This window comes from Rhinolophus sinicus, chromosome 17 (assembly GCF_057876585.1).
Source record: "Rhinolophus sinicus isolate RSI-liver-muscle chromosome 17, RSI-T2T, whole genome shotgun sequence".
In the NCBI taxonomy this organism is placed as follows: domain Eukaryota; kingdom Metazoa; phylum Chordata; class Mammalia; order Chiroptera; family Rhinolophidae; genus Rhinolophus; species Rhinolophus sinicus.
The window spans coordinates 84,606,273-84,622,997 of record NC_142517.1 but is presented as its reverse complement, the minus strand read 5'-3'; the positions used below and the strand labels follow the sequence as shown (position 1 = coordinate 84,622,997).

Here is a 16,725-nt window from a genome sequence, read left to right as displayed (position 1 = left end):
TTTTATAGTTTCTGCTCAATCTTAATTTTCTAGGTAACCCCTCTAAAATCTTACACAAGTATTGGGGACCCATTCATAAAGCACCTACTCCATGAAGCAGTCCTTGATTCCCCGGCCCAATGACGGCACTCATTTGAACCACATCAACACTCTCTACCCTTTTATATCACTTACTTCCTGATTATTAGTGTAACTATCTGTAGGGTTATCTTACTAACAGCCCTCTGCCCACCCCTAGGCACTAGGTCACAGTCCCCTTGACAGTATGATTTCTGTTTATAATTTCACCTCCCACAGTGCCTAAGTTTGCATCTTGTAACTAGATTTACTATTTTCGTTTTTCTGGAAACAGAACTGAATTTTCATTTACTGACATTGTAAGGGCTAAAAAAGTAATAATAATTCCCCCCACCACCACCTTTTAAGTTTTTCTGAATAGACTAATAATCGAATTAACAGAGAGAGATTAACAGGAGAAAATCAAAATTCTAATACATGCACGTGGGGAATTTACATAAGCATGAAAATTCCAAAGACAGTGAGGCAACACTGGGTGTATAAGACATTTTGGACCAAGGAGAAAGGAGAGGGGGTAGGGGCATTAGATTTCAGCAGTGAGAGTGGGTGAGTTACAGGTAGTTGGAGAAGAGCAACTACCTATAAATCACAGGGCAGGAAATTGCTTGCCGGCCAACTCAGAAACAATGGGACACGGGTTACCTCGCTAACAAGTGCCTGCCTGATCTGATCTTATTTACCGTAATTCAAATTAGGCTAAGGCAGCATCTAAGATTTCCTTTCTGAAGCAGGTTTTTCTGTATGAATCTTTTGGACAGGAAAGGTGTGTGTGTGTGTGGGGGAGGCGGGCCATAGGTTCTTTATGAGGCCTGTTTCTTAATAAACAGCTGAAAGTCAATATCACAAAAGACATCTCCTGGGTGGCAAAATTTTTGTTCCCTTCAACATACAGTGAAAGAAAGCATTCTGTTTAAAAAAATAGAAAGTTGAAATAAGGAGTAGAAGTATAGAGCTATTTAGTTAAGATCAAGATTATTAAGAAAATTTAGTGCTCAACTTTTTAATTTACTGGAGTCCTATTTTAGTTAGATTCATTTTTCTCTTTTAACCTTTTTTTTCTCTGTTTTCTCCTCTCCTTTCATTTTTGCTATATATGTCTTCTTGTAGATACAGCTATGACTATTTCTCTTCCCTAATGTTAAAGAATTCTGCCTCTATTTCATTTTCCCTAGGGTTAGGCAGAGTGATTTAGAACAAACTAGATTTGACTTGAATCCTTACACATTTCTGAAAAATGTCAAATTTTAAATTACATACCTCTGTACAGGATTTGTGAAATCTTGACTTACTTCCAGACTCTGCTTTGAGCAACAAAACGCGCCGTGCTTAAAATCGAGCTCATTTGAAGAACACTGAAAGGAACGTCTGCAAGGAATGTTACTCAGATATCACTTTCTCTCAGAAATATCTCAATATGCTCAACATACCTGCCTGCAAAGCGGCAAACTTTTAACCCAAACGAGTGAGTAAAATCGTTATTAGTCAGTGACTTTCTTTTGGGAGAAAGGGTAGCGGTGTGAATGGAGGGTAAATGCTACTCAAGGTCTATATATAGTATAGTACCCTCTGGGAGTACTTTCAGCACTGTACTTTCAGAAAGTCATTTCATTTATGACTTTTTTGGGGGGATGGGGCGGATGTTTCCATAAAACACTAACATGGATACATTTACTCTTCATTTTTTGTGAAAGCTGCTAGGTTTGGAGCACGTTCACTTCTGTTGAAAGCTGCCTGTAGATTTTTTGAGAGACCACAGGTTTGAGTCTCTATTTTTAAATTTTCATGACAGCTTATCCACTCTCCTGAGGATGCAGGATCTAAGTTTCTACTGAAGCATGTAATTACCGGTGGTGACTCAGAACCCGCCTTGTGGTGCCACATAATGGCAAATGGAAGCAACCTCAGTAAGAGCAAATTGGCAAGCTGGAGATAGCCAAGTGAGATAACTCAGAGACTCGCACACTCTGACAAACTCTCTCACTAGGGCTTGTAGCACACACACACACACAAAACTTTTATTTACAAGAAATTCTTATGAAATCGCCAAGGACACATCAGACAAAAAAATTGGCTTTATTAAGTGATTCATGAACCAGGCAGCATCCCATCCAGGAGTGAGAATGGTGCTCCCAGAGGTTGTACAAAATGGAAGATAGGTAGGAGAAGGGAGCTATTAGCAAAAGAAAAGAAAGGATTCCTTTTGGACCGGGGCATCTTTTCTTGGGGGGAAGAGAACCAAAAGGGTTTTTATTTTGCACATTGCCTTTTCTTTCATTTTGGGGGAATGGAGAGGGACTACAGACAGATTCTTTCACTGGTGCTTGACTAGAAAATTTCGAACTGGTTGATTAAGATTACACTTTTGGGAGAGGCTGAAACTTCAGTTAAATCAGGTATTAAATCTAGGTTAGGTATCATGGACTTTTAGCATGAGTGACACCATTTTGAGCCTGCGATTTTTCTCTATCTCCCTGATAGAAGGGAGAAGAGGACACAGAAGAATGTTTCGATAAAAGGATGGGCTGCAGTTGGGGATTAGGTGGAAAGATGGTGGTGGAAGACTCAAAGCATCTTGGTAGGAATCAATTGGGGCTAGAAAGGGCTAGGAAGGTAAGCAGAGTAGATTTCACAATGATTCCAGGAGCCCTTAAGTCCAATATTAAAAAGAGCTAAACTATATCACTTTTCCTCTGGTTAAAAATATCTAAGTAATTCATTTATATTTTGGATTTTGCATAAAGCAGTTTTGATAAGTTATTATTATTATCTGTACATTATGCTTTAATATTTGATAGCTAGAACAGATAGGTGCTTTCTGAACCGTTCCTATTTTTAAATTTGTACAGATTGACACAGCCATAGTTGTTGAATAATTCAAGGGGAAATATCTTATATTCTTTAGGTAGTCATGATCTTTAAGCCTGACTACAGATGAATTTATGCCTGAGCCAAATGATCTCAATTACGATTAAATTTTCAAGCGAAACATGGAAGCTATTTTCTCAGAATGAGTCCTAAATCTAGGGTAATGAATTCAGATATTTTAAGCATCTATAAAGCAGAAGAAATTTTATGATAAGTTAAATCACATGACCTAATGAATGTATTTCTTGGCACTTAGCAACATGAATATTATAAGCTAAATACTAAGAGCTATGCATTTAATTGATAAAACCACATTTATTGCATTAGAAATACACAAAGTTACCCTGTAATGTCAGTACCACACAGTTCTGTCTAATTAATTCCAAAGAGACACTGTGCAAGTGTTATGGTAATTTTAACAAATTAAATTTCTTGGTGTTTTAGTTTGGATTTTGTAATCTTTCTTGCCAAATAATTATTTAACCTCACAAATGCTAGCTTTGTATTAATTAATTGGTATTTAATTATCATATAACCAGTAAGGTTATAATTGTTAAATGAACCTTTATTTCACTTAAAATAAGTGCTCGTTTTAATTTAAATTTTTTCTTTCAAATTAGTAGTGGACGTGTTTATGCATGGGATAGTGAACTCGGTCGTTTTTCCTAAGTGAGCTAGCAAGTAATCAAATCTCCTTTCAAGGCTAGCAGGGAATTTAGGTTCCATTCTTGCTGAAAATACTCTGAAGTTTTGTTTTCTTTCTAAAAAACATATCCAAATTACATACTTTCCTCCTTGGTAGTTAGATAGAATAATTATTTTGTGTATGATATTATAATTAATGACTAAAAAGACAAAACTATGTGAAAGCTAAGAGGTGTATTTCTAGTTTTGTGTACTATTTTAGACATCTTATCCTTCAATGAATAGTAGCAAGAATCATACATATTTCTTTATTGTTGATGTATCATTCTTTCCTAAATTGTCATAATGAGAAGAATCACCTGGGGTGCTTATTAACAACAACAACAACAAAACACTTCCTGGGGCTTTCTTGAAGATTCTGATTTATTGGGATTGGGATGGGAACTTAGAATTTTGTGTTTTTATCAGGGATCTAAGTAATTTAAGTCAGGTTGGGAAACACTGTTCTCATATTGAGATCCAGGAAAAGGAAACTCAGAATCAGTTGTGCCAAAATAGGGGTATAGATTGGTGTCTCACTCTGATTGCATATTAGAAACCCTCTTTTAAAAATTCTGATGGCCAAGGCACACCCAGACCAATTAAATCATAATCTCTGAAGTAGGACACAAGAGGAGAATGAGTATTTGGGGAACTACCTTATAGAAGGGTGTAATAGCCATACCAGATGGTTTCGGAGAATTTGAACAGATTGGAAAGTAAAAGACCAGGAAGATAAGCATAAGGGAAAAAATGCATAATTTTCAATGGCATAAATTTACAGGGTTACTGCTTGTTGAGAGAACATAATAAAAAATTTCATTGGATTAGGAAACTAAGACAGTGGTTTTAAAACTAGAGGGTGCGTTAGAATCACATGGATGGCTGGTTAGAACAGATTGCTTGGCTCCACCCCTGGAGGTTCTCAGCAGGGGGTCTGGGGTGGGGCCTAAGAGCTTGGATTGCTCATAAATCCCAGGTGAAGCTGATACTATTGGTCAGGGAAGTTCACTTTGAGAACCAATGTTCTAAGGAAAGGATGAGAGAGATCAAATGGAAGCATCTCAGGACCTTATTAGATTGAGCCCAAACCTGGGTAAGTTGTTTGTCTGATAAATACCTCCTGTATGAGATTATTATAAAAATAGCTACCTGTTATAGAGTGCCTACTATGTGTCAAGTGTTGTTCCGAACTTTTATATATATATATATATTAAGTCATTTAATCCTTAAAATAATTCTACATGGGAAATGTGCTATTATTACTTCTATTGTATAGCTGTGGAAGTTAAGGCACAGGGAGATTAAGGAACTTGTCCAAGGCAATGCAGTTAATAAATTTTAGAGCTGGAATTTGGAATCTAGGTGGTCTGGCTCTGGGGTCCATGCATTTGCAGTTTACCAATGTTACACAGAAGGAGGTGAAGTTGGAAAGATTTGTTCAAGCAACAGATGATTGTAGCAGACATAGAACTTACTGGCTTTACCCCTTTCACTACCCGCACAGGGAAAATATAGAGAAATACGTTAGGGAAATAAATATGTGTACGGGAAATCAAAGTAAAAGGAATGGAGGTAGCGAGATCCAGAAATAATCTTATATTTGAAAGAAGAAGAAGAGGACCAATTTAAGAATTTAGCTCAGTTATGCCTTCCTGAAAGAGTGTTGAAATAGTAAAAAGGTAAATAAAATCACTAGGGGCATATCCCATTACTGCAGAAAAAGATGTAGTAGCATAAAGAGATGCCACTCAAGGGGTGAAACATGTGCACACTGGGGAATAACCGTATCTGGAGAGCTTTTGCCTTTCATTAGGCCAGTGGGAGTACAGGCTTTGGCAACAACTACTGCGGTTCCAATTCATGAATTTGTAAGGATGATTTTCAGCTGGAAAAATTCCTGTGCTTATTAATATTCCTTCATTCAACCACCAAATATTTATCTACTATAGGCTGGGCCTCTCGGTACCAGGACTCCGCAGTGAACAAACAAGGACACGTTTTTGTTAGGATGGTGCTTACATTCTAGTGAAGGAAGTGGTGATAAACAAATAAATGTAATAATTTAGCTGTGATAAGATGCTTCAGAAGAAAATAAAGCAGGATAATGGAGCTAGAGCATGCTGTGAATGGTGGCGGAGTGCATGAAAAGGTAGATGAAAATAACATTCACACATATGAAGCAGTCAGGGAAGTCTCTGATAAGTTGACAATGGTACAAAAACCTAAAATAAGTGAAGTGTGAGAGGAAAAGGATAAATGAGGCTTCAGAGCCCTAAAATGAGACACTTGGTTTCATGAAATGAAACACAGGTGCCCATATCATGCATGGTCAGGCCCAATGACAATATAATCCCTATGTACCTGAGGAGACCAATGTTCACAGGTAATAAATCACTCAAAAATCATTGTAGGCAGAATTTCCTGAGGACAAGGCCCACCTTCCATACAGCAGACAAGTGGACTAAATGGGTTTCTTGTCAATGAAATTCCTATGGGCTATAAATGGGTGCTGACTGGGATCAATGTATGTGTATTTATGCCAGGCTTTGCATATCCTGTAAGAGAGGGAACTGTAAGAATGCACTTAAAAGTTTTGAACAGAAAATTCTCTATCAATTTGACCCACCGAGATGTTCCTTTTGATCAACAACAACAACAAAAAAAACATGTTACTGCTACTAATGAACAAGAAAGAACCAAAAAATATAATATTACGTGAACATAACACATTCTTTGATTCAGTGAGCTGTGTTCTCATTGAAAATTGGAATGGAAAATTAAAACATTTCATAATAAAATAGATGGTGGAGACTTTTGAAAGGCTGGTTTCATCAATTAAATACATCAAATATGATAAGGGAAGGTGTATATAGCTGTTTTTAAGATTTTTTTTTTATTGGGGAAGGGATACAGGACTTTATTGGGGAACAGTGTGTACTTCCAGGACTTTATTCCAAGTCAAGTTGTTGTCCTTTCAGTCTTAGTTGTGGAGGACGCAGCTCAGCTCCAAGTCCAGTTGCCGTTGCTAGTTGCTAGTTGCAGGGGGCACAGCCCACCATCCCTTGTGGGAGTCGAACTGGCAAACTTGTGGTTGAGAGGATGCACTCCAACTAACTGAGCCATCCGGGAGCTCAGCGGCAGCTCAGCTCAAGGTGCCGTGTTCAATCTTAGTTGCAGGGGGCGCTGCCCACCATCCCTTGTGGGACTGAAGGAGTTGAACCGGCAACCTTGTGGGTGAAAGCTCACTGGCCCATGTGGGAATTGAACCGGCAGCCTTCGGAGTTAGGAGCATGGAGCTCTAACCGCCTGAGCCACTGGGCCGGCCCAATAGTTGTTTATTTGTTTTGTCTAATCTGTTTATCCTGGGACCAAGGTCAAATTTGCACATGTCAGTAGAAGATATCAATGAAAAAGACATACTGTCCCAACCATTAACTTTGGGCACATTTCTAAAGATACTTTGGGAGTAGGGCATAACTTTATGCCACCAAACTAAATTAGGGCGAAGTGTGAATGAAGTCCCATCGGGAAACTGTAAAGATAGTCTGTGATATTTACCTGAAAAATTCTGAGGTATTTTCCTGGGAATGGGAGATAAGTGAGACATTGGCAAGTCTGTTTGTTGTTTGCTTTGTGGGTAAGCACTAGATTCAAACCAGAGAGCCATACCATGGCAGGGAGGATATGGCTGAAACAGGTACTAAATGGAAAAGTAGAGAGAGAGAGGCAAATGGGACGGGCACCCAAGAAGGGATGCAATTATAATATTCCCGAGAGAGATTGAAAGCAAAAAAATAATACTCTTAGCTATCTCTCTCAGATCTCATGATGCCTAGGGGCTAGTGTTGGGAGAAGCCACTTGAATTTTTGTACAGAGAGGAGAAATGGATGCCTGCTGAGTTAAGGATTCTTCCTAAAATTTCCACTTTGTAATGAAATTCTTTCTGTCACATCAACTTCTTGGAAGCTAGCTGAAGCTACCATTTAGCTCACAATGTGCAACCTTTATTTACCACTCTTTTGTCTTTCAAGTATCCTGAAAGAAGCACCAGCATAAACTGAAAGGGAAAAAGGTACCCAAATTTAAATATATTTAAAATGAAGGCAATCATGTAGACTAAATTCTGTGACTACAATGGAATTAAGTTAGAAATGAATAAAAATAAAATAAGCAGGAAATCTCCCACTATTTGGAAACTGAAATATCCAATTATTGTGTGATGGGTTAACCATTATTTGCACCCATATGCCAGGATTTTGAAGGTATTTTAGGAGGACTCCGAAAAACTCCACAGGCTGGAATTTGGAGGCCCATTGTCATGATAAACACAAACTGCTAACTTCTATTTCTGGCCAAGTTTGAGTAACTGTACCACTTTCCCTCCACCATAAACAGAAAAGCAGACAAAATATGTGAAAGTGGTGTTTTCAGACATTGGACAAAAGGTAGCACAGTACTGTGATATGGAAAAAGGAGAATAAGCATGATGAACCCTATGATTTCCCTGTCTTTTTTCCTGGATGCTCTTCTGCAAAGTGCCCAATATATGCATGTGTGTGAGGGGAAGGGGCATTGGGATCTGAGCACAGCACAGCGTCTTGCTGAGCTGAGAAGACAGAGATTGGAATTCAGGGAGACTGAATGGCCAGAATGTGGAGGGCAGAGTATTGGAGAGGAAGGAACGATGTGGAGAAGATTCTCTTTGAATCTGTCGCATAATACTAATCTGGGCATGTGTGAGACTGTATGAGGCCAAGTACAGACTCTTGAGGTGCTGTAATTTGAATAATTCTCAGATTTGCATAAGGCTAAGAGATATGCATGTTTTAACCAGCCAAATTGGAGACACCTAACTGAACACCTGGGGTGTTTAATAAAGATCATAGAAGAATCAAGCCTCACTAGCACTGATAAAACCGAGAATAAGGAATGCACTTGACTTGTCCTCACAAAGCTTAAAGACAAATCTCAAAAGGATAAAGCTGACCCATAAGTTATTTTACAAAGTTCAACACTCTTTACAGAAAGACAGTAAAACCCAGAATAAAGATAAGAATTACCACCTTCTCATCAGAAAGAAGGCAAGCCACAAAGCAATAGAATAACATTTTAAAAGTGCTGGTAAAACAAAACACAACAAAACACATTGTGAACTTAGAAATCTAAATCCACTGAAAATATCCTTAATAAATTAAGGTAAAACAAAATCATTTTCAGACAAGCAACAGTGTCGAGATTTTATTAGCAGAAGACCTGCATAAGAAATGTCAAAGGAATTCCTCAGGTAGAAGAAAGTGGTGCCAGGCGAATTCTCAGATCTTTGAAAAGCAATGAAGAGTGCAAGAAATTATTAATACGTAGGTAAAAATAGAAAATCTCACATTTTTCTACATTACAAATTCTTAAAAATATAATTTACTTTTTAATGAAGTAATAACAACAATCAAGGAAAGCAACCATAGAGTTGGAAAAAAATGTTTGCTATATCCACATTTGACAAAAGAAATTTTGGGGGATTTTAACAGTCTTTAATATCTTGAGTACTCTACAGTGGGAACTGTAATTTTGCTACAGGTATATGATTATACAGAGGAGTTTGTAATCAAATGTGGGGCTCTCTGTTATTGGCATTTTTTAATTATTTGAGTGTCTTTAAATGTTTTAGTCTAGGGTTTTGTAACTTTTTCTGTAAAGGGCCAGATAGTATAGTATTTTAGGTTTTGAAGTCCATACATATTTGGTTATGACTATTCAAATTGGTCGTATGCAGTCATAGACATATGTAAATGAAGGTACAGCAAGATTTGGCCTATGGGCTATAGTTGCCAATCCCTGGATCTCATGACATATTCTGGGATGGATTTTATTAGGCAAAAAGATGGACATAGTGCAGCTAAGAAATCAAAGAAGAGATTAATTTTCTTTAAATATTTTATAGGTAGTTGTTTTAGTTTCTGTGTCTTACACTAATATCTTCTGAAGTTACTGGGGAATCTGAAGCTGTGTTTTATTGTTTCAACTGACTTTCCCTCATGGATTCTTTCCTTGTTTATTTGTTAAGTTTTGATTGTGAACTGTACTTAATTTGTAGTGTTTTGGGACCTGGATTAAAGTTTTGTTTCCAAAGAGGATGTGCATTTGCTTCAGCTGGGCACCAGGTATGTAAATAATAGGGTCTATTTTAATTTTTCAGTTTCTGGTTTTCCCAACTGTGGTGTTGGTGACCCCAAGGTAAGAGTAGATTTATGATGACAAATATCCAAGGGAGATTTTAGTAGCGGTGTTACTGTTATTGTTAGTCGTCATCGTCATCATCAATCTTTCTCATCCAGTCCCGTATTAAATACCCCTTAGTTACCTATCTTCTCTCTTTATTGCTAGATAGAGGTTTTCCAGCCACTCTTTCACTAAATGGACTCAAGTTCAGCAGCTCCATTTTGCCGTCTCAAAGCCTAGGTTTCTGTTCCCCGCGCAACTTCTAATCTCCACATTCATTAAACAACTTGATCGGTAGTAAGTTGGGAGTGTCCTTTACCTGACTCCTGTTTCTATCTCTCGGTTGTTTCTGAACTTATCTATGGAATATTGGTATAAGTTATTAGGCTGCCTGAATATTAAAATTATGAACCCCATCACAATAAAAAAAATGTTGATATGTCATATATACGATTGTGTAAAATCTCAGATGGTGTACAGGCCCTCTGGATATAATCCTTGGACCCCTCAGAGTCAGACTTGAAGGATTTCTGTTAAGTATTAGATTGTTTAAAGTTTGAATTAGCTGCTTTGGTTAAAAAATCAAATTCAAAGTTCAAATTCAGTAAAATATTTATAATTCTGAGTGTTATTGTATAGAGAAGGCTATATTAGTTCCTTAATATATACATGGGATCTTGTGGGTATGTTGGGATGGGAAATTTATGAATAGTGATTAGAGGTTTTCCACTTAATTATAACTGGAAGTGGTATTATTGGCAATAAGCAAAATACTGTTTGCCTTGCTAATTATGTGGTGTTATTTCCTGCTCTAGGTAAGTTAATGGTTTGAAAGAACAGTGTTCCTAGAAAGGTTTATGCAATGTGGTTCATTTATCCATTTTTCATGTATTGATGTCTGTGAATGTTTTATTTTAACACTGGCTTCTTGGGATTACACAGAAACGAAGTTAGGGTTTACATGAGTATCCTAAGTCAAAAGAGAACTACTTCAATCGAATCAACAGGTTCAATATAATATTTAGGATTGTGTTTGTATGTCTAAACTATTTGCAAGTATTTTCTCTATTAAACATTCTCTCAAGGCCCATATTGATGTACAAATTTTAAATGATATTAGCAGAGTAGCATTTCAAAGTGTCTTGATAATAAAGTTTTAAGAAGAGCTTTATGGTTAAATGAATTGTCAATGTCCTGGTTTAGTGAAATGGGTTTCTTTTCAGCATAATTTTCCAGAAACTTTAAAGTGCAAACATAGTATTGTGAATCTCTAAAATAAGGTATAACAAGCTGCATTTGTGTACCCTCATTTAAGAGGGTGCTTCTCCTAGGACAGTAGATTTAGACTATATCTATGTCCTTTTGTACTGTTTTTATGTCTATTTAAATATGAAAGCAAATTTATACGAAGATAGATGAACATTCTTTTTCTTCACTGAATATATAGAAATTTAAATAATTAGCATTTGCACTGAAATGTATGTATACAGACCATAAGAAGACAAAATTGGTTTTTATATAAATCTAAATTATCAAGATAACTAATGTAATAAACAAATCTGTCAGATCTTACCTGCTCATTATTGTTTGTCCTTCATCTCCCAAAACAAATTTATGTGTCAGGACCAAAATGCTCATTGCCAAACATCGAGAAATGCTACTGCTTAAAATCTACTTGTAAGTGTGAACAACATGTTTTCCATTATGGGTTGGACTGAGAGGTGAAAATGGAAGTTTAAGATACTAATTACGTATGTTAATACCATATCTTCTTCAGTAACAATGTGTCATTTATTATATGTGAAGAAACCTATAATTAGGTTTAGTAAAACTCGATAATTAAAAATTAAGTAAGATCTTAAATATTTTCAAGCATATTACAAAAATCTTTGAAAATACTGTATCCTAAGTGCTGATTAGCATGCAGCCACCTGGTGGTCACCTTTAAATATCTCCATTGTTTAGTTTATGATATTACATATATTCATATCTGGGGAATTCCAATCAACTTTCCTCTATTGAGAATGTTTTTCTAGTATGTTACACAAGGGAGTACGTTTTAACCCCCATCATATCGCGTCTTGTAAATAATAAATAAATGTAGTTTTAAAAACACAAATCATATACATGGGTAGTGAGTGACATAGGGAGCTGACGCTCTTTCTCTCCATGCCTTTGTATCCTGGACAAAGAGGGAGGTTGTCTTCTAGTTTGCACCCTCCCGCAACTCTCTCCTTGCTTAAAGCCCCATTGGGCCTCCACTGGTCTTTCTATATCCTACACTTTTAGGACACATGGATGCTTTCCAGTGTGGCCTCCACTGTTTGCTCGCCTCCCTTATTTACTAGGGAACTGCACTATATGTAGGCACACAGAAGGCATTGTAGCTTTAATGGAGGGAAATGAAAATAGTCTGAGGACGTTTCTTTCTGCAGAGTTTTGGCTTTATTTCATTTTTGGCTTTGCTTCACTTTAGGCTCCTCTCTATGGCTGTTTGCTAGGAAGAGAGTCACTCATGTTCTTACCCTTGGGAACTTACCAGTCAGCCAGCGGTCTTCAGAGCCCCAACCTCTGGTCAAGTTTATGTCCTACTATGGGCATCCAGTCCCAGTGAAAGCAGTTGTGCCTAAAACTGTCAGTTCACTATTTCACTTCCATCTTACATATACTGGAATACACGTAAGCATATAAAATATATCTGTGTAGTTTTACCTTAAACTTTTGTATATTACCTAATAAGTAGCTTTTATAAACTCGTGAAGTTAGGACTCCAACGTAGACAATGCATTAGAAGTCCCACTTAAAATACTTAAACATATATACTTAATAAATATTATATAAATCCAAATTATAATCAGACCACATTCTTTTCATATCTTTTATAGTATCCAGATAGATAGAGATGAGTAGAGTATGGGTTTTAAAAATAATTATGTACTTATTTAGAATTTTTAGTTAAAAATTCAAATTCGTAATCAAAAGAGTTAAAAAAGTCTATATATACTTTTTCTGTTAAAATAATTTTTTACTTTATTGAAAATAAGACTGGGACACTTGGTTTTAGTTGTGCTGTTTCTAATGCAATGGTTTCTGCCAAATTTGTGAGTAGCTCACTGAATAAGATGGTTTGCTTTCCAGTGACTTCACATTAATACCTAACAAAATTATTATTTAATTTTCTGTTACAGCTGTGAAATCAACGTAAAAATACAAATCAAGTCTTTTCTTATAGTAATATACTGTGTGTATATTTTGAAAGTGAAGTCTTTTGTCTAGATATGAGTTATAAAGAACATATATTAACACTCCAGCAACAATAAAAAAATGTATTGTTTGTAAAAAGTTATTAAATTTTCTGACCAGTGTTTTAAATCAATTTTATTTAACTAAAACTCATCCCACCAACTGAAATCACATCAGTGATAATGGAAGGGAAGAATGGCAAGCTATCTCATCAGCATTGACTCCAGGAAGGTCAAGACACCAACCTTGGATTAATATGAGGAGGCCTTCATAACTTAAAGAGACTCTAGAAAACACACAAGTTACCTGACGGCCCTAACTGTGATGAAAATCATCCACTGAAGTGGGTATTATTGTAAATCTTTTTCTACATGACAGATTTACATCTCCTTACCTTCATAAAATTCACCATTAATGGCACAACACCTATTAAGCTGAGATATTTCTAGGTATAGTACGTCATGGTATTTTCCTGTATAGTTTATATTATTCTTGGCATTTTACAGCCTGTCTCATGAAATAGCTGAGAAGGAAAATATAGTAACTTGCACTCACTTCTCAAGGACAAAATGCCATGTCTTACCAGAGGAAACATTCAGAAAGTGAAAAGCAAATATTATAAGTAATAAGATTGAAAAATGTGGCATATGAGAAGTCTGGAGACTTAGGGTAAAGAAAACATTTTGTTTATGGCACACAATCTTAATCCATTGCCAAATTCCTAGTTTTTAGGGTTTTTCAAAAAGGGACAAATAAACATTTATAGAAGCTCATTCTTAGAGCTCGGTATATACAAAAGAGAAAATATGATCTTTGACATAAACCCAGTCTTAGAGCTTATGCTTCCACCTGTACTTGCAGAGGGAAACCCTGGGGCCTCAAAAACATTTGGGTAAAACTACTGTAACACTTTCTGACAATACATGCTGAGCAGGCTTTGTGTAACAGAAGCTATTAAAATGTCCAGGCTCTCCCTTGAGATATGTCAGCACATTGAGAACCTGGGATACTGAATAACTTAATTCTTATTCACATACAGCCTGAGAAGAAAAAAATTTCAACTCTTACCATAAAGTGTTTCTATTTTTTCTCTTAAGAGAAAGAATTAAACGGTTACAGCATGTATTAAATTTTTGACACATTGTTATGAAGTTTTTGACCATGCTGTAGGGTAGAAAATTCTATAGGCTAATGTCACCGCATCTTACATGTACTAAAGATAAATTTTAAAAACAAGACAGTAGCATTGCACAACTGAAACAGATTGGTGATATATATATATATATATATATATATATATATATATATATATATATATTTTTTTTTTTTTTTTTAATTTAAAGCCCTGTATATATGAGAGAACTGCAAAATGACTAACCCACATTCATAGTATTAGCTAATGGTGCGACCAGGACTTAAGAAACAGGTGCTCATTAGAGAAACTTCTCTTGAACCCAGATGAAGTACAACCACGTCTGCTTTTCATGGAGTTAGCCTTGGAAAACATATAGTACAAAATGTTTTCTTTAGCCTTTCGGCCTTTTCTTTGTGGGAAAGGAAAAACAGAGAAGATGAAATTATTGAACTTTTAAGCAAATATTTGGAGAACTTATACTTCCTTTCTATACATTGTATACTGCTGCCTGATCCATTTCTCTCCTTGCAACACCATCCCTTTCACTTTATATTAGTAATAACGGGCACAGTGAAAAAAATCTCATGTGCAACAATGCGGCCGTCACACAAAGCTTTGGATGTATGGTGTTTATTGGTGCTACAAACTATTGGAAATACTGTGTTTCCCCAAAAATAAGACCTAACAGACCATCAGCTCTAAATGCGTCTTTTGGAGCAAAAATTAATCTAAGACCTGGTCTTATTTTAATATAATTTAAGACCCGGTCTTATCACATATAATATAATATAATATAATATAATATAATATAATATAATATAATATAATATAATATAGTAATGTTATATAATGAAATGTAATATAATATAATATAATATAATATAATATAATATAATACCTGGTCTTATTTTAATTTTTGCTCCAGAAGACACATTAGAGCTGATGATCTGACTACGTCTTATTTTTAGGGAAACATGGTAGCCATATAAATCTTGTGGAAGAGCCCTTTTGTAATGGTTAGTAATGGTTTCACATGACAGGAGCTCAGAAAATATTTGTTATTTGATTTGCTTCTTTTGAGGGTATATTTTTGTGGAACTTGTATCTAAGATAATCCATTGTGGAACATGAATTGCCTGCAAAAATTAATATATTGAAATGTTCAATATGCATCATGTGTTTATAGGTCTTTATATAAAAGGGTTTCCTTGGGACTGTGTTGCACAATTTTGCAGTGTCCATCAAGCAGGCCAGGGAAGTTCTAAGTTATTAACAAGTAGTCTGTTTGACTTACAGGGAAAGTGCAAGAGCATTCAGGTTAAATTATTGACCACTAAACAACTCCTCAGCTGCCAGTTAAGTCATATCAAACCCACTGTGCAGAGACCCTTTGGCTCTGGTGGGTAAACCATTATTCTTCTGGACTAACAGTAACTATGTCTCTCCTGCTTCCCAATTCATGTATTGAAGCCCTAACTCCCAATGGGATGGTATTGGGTGATAAGGCCTTTATGGAGGTAGTTAAATAGGCTCATAGGATGGGACCCTGATCCAATAGGACTAGGTTTCTTATGAGACGAGATGTCGAAGAGCTCTCCCTCCCCCTCCTCCCCCTCCCCCCTCCTCCCCCTCCCCCCTCCTCCCCCTCCCCTCCCCTCCCCCCTCCCCCTCCCCCCCCTCCCCCTCCCCTCCCCTCCCCCTCCCCCTCCCCTCCCCCTCCCCTCCCCCCCTCCTTCTCCCCACTCCCCTCTCCTCTCTCCTCTCTCCTCTCTTCACCTTGCGAGGGCAAAGTAAGAAGGTAGCCATCTGCAACCTAGGAAGAGTCCTTACCAGAAATTGACCTTGGCAGACTTTGATCTTGGAAAACCTCCAGAACGGTGAGAAATAGATTTCTGTGTTTAAGCCACCTCATCTATGGTATTTCACTATGGTAGCCAGAGCTGACTAGTACAATTATCATTTAAAACAAAAATATAATCAATCGATACATAAACATTTTTGGAAAACTATTACACGCTTAAGGCTTTCAAAAAATTGCACTGTTGTTTTTTTTTTCTTTTTTCCCCACCCCCATCTCTTAAGTTTTTTTACTTATCCACTTCTTAGTAGATCAGTAAGATAGCAAACTATTTTTGGGAAATTAAAATACACACACACACACACACACACACACACATAAATAAATAAATAAATAAATAAATAAATAAATAAATAAATAAATAAATCTATTATAATCTTTCCACCAGTCTAATTCCTTTGTAGACCAACCAAAAAGAAATGAAACTTTTAAATGAAGATCAGTTATTTAAGGACTTGCTATGTCATGTGAGTTCTATTATCCTCACTCAGATTTATTTTAGTTTTGCCCTTTGGACCAAGTGCATCATCACTAAAGGCTTCATGAACAGCTAATGCTTCCATGAGAGCTATTTGGAGTCAGAAATGCTGAGTTCTCCAAAATGAGAAATTACGTTTGCATAGCAGAAAACAGAAATTTAAG

At 36.4% G+C, this 16,725-nt stretch overlaps 1 long non-coding RNA gene across 2 annotated transcripts in view; it reads left to right on the top strand.

The window, feature by feature from the left end:
* The first annotated feature begins 1,394 nt into the window (after window positions 1-1,394).
* Window positions 1,395-16,725, top strand: part of LOC148754823 (uncharacterized) — a 351,795-nt gene continuing 336,464 nt past the window's right edge. For both annotated transcript variants that reach the window (XR_016019604.1, XR_016019603.1), the window contains exon 1: window positions 1,395-1,540. This is a non-coding gene — a long non-coding RNA (uncharacterized LOC148754823). The remainder of the gene's footprint in view (window positions 1,541-16,725) is intronic.